The sequence below is a fragment of the Atta colombica genome, unplaced genomic scaffold, assembly GCF_001594045.1.
Source record: "Atta colombica isolate Treedump-2 unplaced genomic scaffold, Acol1.0 scaffold111, whole genome shotgun sequence".
Lineage (NCBI taxonomy): Eukaryota > Metazoa > Arthropoda > Insecta > Hymenoptera > Formicidae > Atta > Atta colombica.
This window is the reverse complement of record NW_017259197.1, coordinates 1428536-1433776: the sequence shown is the minus strand read 5'-3', so window position 1 is coordinate 1433776 and position 5241 is coordinate 1428536. Positions and strand designations below refer to the sequence as shown.

Here is a 5241-nt window from a genome sequence, read left to right as displayed (position 1 = left end):
TTAAAATATATAATATCAAATAATAAAGATTTATGAATATAATTGATTTCTTATTAAACAAAAAAGCTCATAAACTTCTATTAGTGTTGTGACTATAGCCAGTAGATATACAATTCAACGTAACATATATATATATATATATATACCGTCTATAAGTGACTAAGGATCTCACTATGAAACTTTGAGTATTGCGATTATCTTGGAGTGCTTAATATTTAATTAATAGTCTGTTGTAGCTCCTAACGATGAGTAATAACACAAACAAAGGCGCTCACTTGCTATATTTATTAAACTTTCGAAATATGATTTTAAGAATTATAATAATTAAAAATTATAAATTAAAATGAAATAATGTTCTTAATAATACATTTTCGTTTTTCATATATTAATAAGGCAACAGATTTGTTAAAACCTGTTCATTTTAATTTCCGTGCCACAAATGTTTCTATAAAATTAACTGATGTTTCATTGATTACCACACGCCAGCCTTTATAGAGATTGAATTAGAAAGAAACAGAGAGTCAGTTAAACGTCAGATCTTTATAAACTAATATTTATGGGAATATACATAGCAATTAGATTACCGAAATGTAAATTATACCAATTTCGAAACAAACGGCTTATAGATGCGTGTTCATCACGATGCCCGGCGTGCCTGATTCATGAATGCGTCGCATTCATAACTCTAACATTGTCGATGTGTACCGCGCGTGACGAGGTCTAATGTAGCGTATAACGAAGCGAACGATTCAGCGACGTAATCGATACGACTTTGAGTAATAACTAACTCGTCGAACGCTCGTATCAAGTAGAGAAGGTCAACGTCGACATTTGCACGAACAATTGCGCGACGTTTACTATTAATAAGTATTATATAAAGGAAGAAAAGAAATAACGCAACGTTTCGACAGAATGGGCCTTTACAAACAACTTAAAGACTTGAAATAATAGTAACACATGCGAAATGCGCGCGCCTTTTCCACACACTTTGCGAGCTCAAGGACACTAATAATCAATAGATCAGCCGTTCATTCGTTCAATTTCAACATAAATTGTCCATAAATATTCCGATAAAGTTGCAAAATATTTCCGCGGGAAGATGACACTCGTGTAAACAAAGATTTGCATATAATCAGCGATTTTTAATCGCGAATGCTAACCGTTTCCTCGTTTATTATGTCAAACTTTCCTACAATAATGTGATGCAAAACGCATTGTCGACGCCACGCAGCTCCGATAATTTTCCTGCATGCAACGCGCGACATACATTTTCATGAATGAAAAGACGTGTGTTCGGCGAGATATCGTCGAATTTAACCGTCAACTAATTTTCCCTAGTAGGAAAAACGCTTCGTTTAAAAAAAAAAAAGATTGGCTGCGATGTGAAAATTAGGAAAATGATAGCAATCGATATCCGCTAAACACGAAGTAATAGTGTACTGGAAAAAGTGTACTGGATGTATTAATTGGAATTGTAGTTGAAAACGGACAAAAATCCGAATTTTCTGGTTAAATCGATTATAATTTTTTTAATAGTTGAGATAATCAGAATTCTGATTGATGTGATCAAAATTTTCTGGTTTGCTCATATTCAATCACAAAATTTCAGTACATTACATCAGTATTATAATTTCCCACTCAACAATGTAAAGGTAATATAATATACATACACACACGTAACAGTTAGGTACATTGTTGAACAGGAATTTATAATATTGATATAATGTTAGTGTTACTGTACGTTAATATATATTTAGAAGGAATATTTTGATTTTTCTTCTTCCAACCCTTAATGTTCCTACAGATTCAATGATTTGCAATTGATGCAAATTTGGAAATTCATGTGTAACGGAGCGAATATACGGTACGCCACTTTGAAGTCACATTAGACCGCTAGCGTGAGCTAAACGCTGTTAAATGTCACGTGTCACGTAGGAAACCGTTGGACGAACATAGGGAATGCACGATGTAAAAGCCATGTCGCACATTAATAGAACGATATGGAATGTAGGAATTCGGACACGCTGAATAACTCGGAAACGCTTACACTTCTCTCGCTGCACATGTTTAGCCAAACAGCTGTCTGCAATTACGCTTATCGAATCGACTAGACGACTTCAATCACGTTTACTGTAACTCTCAAAACAATATAGAATCGCTAATAGCCTACCTACCCAATAGTCATAATCCAAAGCTGTTTTTCACTGGTAATCAACGAGCTTTTCCAAAGCACCGTCGCCTCCTTCGTGAATTTCTTCTTTCAAGATGAATTTCTCCTTTCAGCTCTCACTAGACGACGTATCAACGGTACATTGGCACGTTACAAATCATGTGATCACGTTTAGATGGGAATTCCAGCTGCTCTTAATCCTCCACGATGATTATCTTGCGAATCAATCGATACGTTACTCGATTACTATCAGGATTATCGGAGCACCGTCGTGTCCTTCGCAGGAAGGATGACTGGGCAAATAAAACGATATCGCAATGACAAACCAATAGAGATAGTTCGTCTTCGATAACAATCTCTTCGTTGAATCGAAAATGAATCGAACACAAAAGAAATTTGACTAATGGATCACCCGAACAGAGCCGTGTTCTTCGTTGAACGATGATATGAAGGTACAATAACACAAGTCAGTTATGCACAGAAGACTTTATGTACCCTTCGGCGATTCTTCTATTTACCGTGGAACGACCGAGACATTTGAACAGTTGTGCTTTTCATCAAGACCTCAACGCGACGCAGGTCAATGAGTATTCTTCGCGATATCCTAGAATAATTCTCGCAGCTACGCGCGTGAATGATTTCGGAGTAATCGCGAGCACTTATTTAGAGCAAGGGGAGGTCAATCGGAAGAGGGGAGGACACACTTGTCATGAAACGCACCGGGACTGCCCTTCGTGATCACGTCCGTCGACGCGAACAGGTGGGCACACGCTCGACAAGTCACGTCGCGCGCGGAACACGCGATCTCTTCGCGAGTCCCGTGATACGGAAGTAGAACAGAATACGCACGCGTCGTCGCGACGGCTTGACGTCGACTGAGGTAGCACGGGTACGGCGCCTCGCGCCTGTCCGTCCCTGCTTTGCCGCCGCCGCCACCGCCACCACCTCCGCCTCCGCCGCCGCGACGCTGCCCCTCCAAAACACAGAAGCGCCACTGACTCGCGCGACGCCTACACCCTCACCGAGTTGATATTCTATTCCCCTGACGTCTCTTCCAGGCCGCGAAAGCTCCGATACCGCGTCATTCGGTGTCGCTACGACCACGAGGGTGGACGTCGCAATGCGATTCGACTATTATTGTTTATGATTATTGTTTATAATGAATAGAAAAGAAATAATTTAACATAAAGCAATATTACATATCTCATTCTCTTCTATTTTTAAAGATATATTAAAATATGAAAATATTTTCTTATAATTGATTCAAATTTAAGTTTTTTTAGTAGTTTGTAAATGGAATTGAGATATTCTATTGTGCGTTTAATATTTAAATTTTAATATTAAAAAAATGTATTGTATACCAAATATAATAGACGATTGAAACTTTTATCCACAAATGTTTACTTCTGACTTTATACTCGCGGTATCTTCGGTTCTACAAAGCGCCTTGTTCATATAGAAATTTAATGTAATGTGCTCAACATTTGAATCTGTTATTATTTCGCTGATATATTGAAGATGATCAAAATTGTAGTCGAAATGTAACAATTATTAATAATATACATAAATGTTACACACTGCTATTCAATATCAACATTGGCTTGCATTTTTTTTCTTACTTTGATTTATTATAATAATTTCTAATCTCCAATTTCTTAATGGTTGCAAAACTTTTTATTTTCAAATATTATTTTCAAATACAATACAAAAAAATCTACAGTTTTAAAATAATTCTTCATTTTATTAAAAAATACGTGTAAAATGCTTTTAAGACAGCTTTTAAATATTTTTAAAACATCTTACATCTCGTTTTTAGATTTTTGTATTCTATTTTTGAGATATTCAACTTTTATGTATATTTCTTAGAGCACACACACAGATATAAATATTATTTCTCTCTCACATTATAATTATATCAATTTAATTATTTCAATGACTAATATTGTTATCATGGCTAATATTATTACACTAATATTACTATATTATATGATAACAAATGCATCTAAAACTTTTAATTGCGATAATTATTAACAGATGGCACGTTATCTCTTTTTATTTCATAAATAATAAATATTTTATTATGTAATATAACAATATCACGAGACTACTATGCGTTTATATGAATATGATAATACGGTTATAAATACGGATGCGATATTCCTACAAGAGTCAGAACGATATTCGTGCTATCATCGCGAATGCAAACGAGTTACGTGAAATGAGGCGGAGTAAATGAAACCACTGCATCGTGCGGGAAGCGACGTTAGCGTTCTCGGGATAGAAGCCGCATGCTCGCCGCTTAACTCCGCTACCGCGTCATTCGTCGTCGTTACCGCCCGGAGGAAAAACGCTGACGCTACCAAACGTAGCAACATGTCGCGGTGGCTCCGAACAGCAAAAGAATCCCTGTATCCGTTCTCTCGACAGTTCTCAACCATTTCGCGAATGGTTCGCTTGCCGGCGCAGATAATTTCTGTTGCGACGAAAGAACGTCCAGTCGCTTTGCATTTTATGACACAACTTTGTAACGAGTATGTGCGACAGCAATCAGACAAGAGGCCGAAACAAGATATAATTGCATAGGGCAATTGTCCATATCCGCGAGTGTCTTAAGTTGCTGAAGATGGTTACGTGATAACTGATGTGGGCCACCGAGAGAGATTACAAAGAACCGTAATTATGCGGTAGGCGGTTTTTGGTAGCGCGCACGAGGAGTAAGAGCGTTCCATTATGACGTTACTATGCACCCACGAATGGTTGCCATTTGTCACGACTGTCGCAAGTTCGCCCAGTTTAATGCATCCGCGCCCTCGAGCCGTTCCCGCTTTCATCCGGCGTCGCCTTTGCCGTAATTTTGGAGTGGCAACACCGTTAACAGGCGGCGTTTCCTTGGGCGCACAAAGCAACAGCAGTCGCGTTCTGAGGTTCGCGGCCGAGCTTGACTGATGCCGAGTTCCGGGTTTGGCTGCGAAAGACGTCGCCGATGCCGTTCAAGCAAGAGCGATCGATTCGTCTCTTCGATGTTAATGCTTAAAATGAGAAATAGATTAGCTCAAAGTCTTAAATATTTT

The 5241-nt window shown here is 38.0% G+C and overlaps 1 protein-coding gene across 9 annotated transcripts in view; it reads right to left on the bottom strand.

Annotated features, from left to right (window-relative positions):
* LOC108693946 (CUGBP Elav-like family member 2) overlaps positions 1-5241 on the bottom strand; it is a 560873-nt gene that overhangs the window by 393135 nt on the left and 162497 nt on the right. For 6 of the 9 annotated variants that reach the window (XR_001932057.1, XM_018203173.1, XM_018203175.1 and 3 more), the window contains exon 1: positions 2175-2589. The exons of 1 other annotated variant lie outside the window; for it this stretch is intronic. The gene's annotated coding sequence lies outside the window, so the exon portion shown is untranslated. Of the gene's footprint in view, positions 1-2174; positions 2590-5241 lie in introns of those variants that run through there. 2 more of the 9 variants (XM_018203177.1, XM_018203178.1) reach the window with 1 other exon arrangement.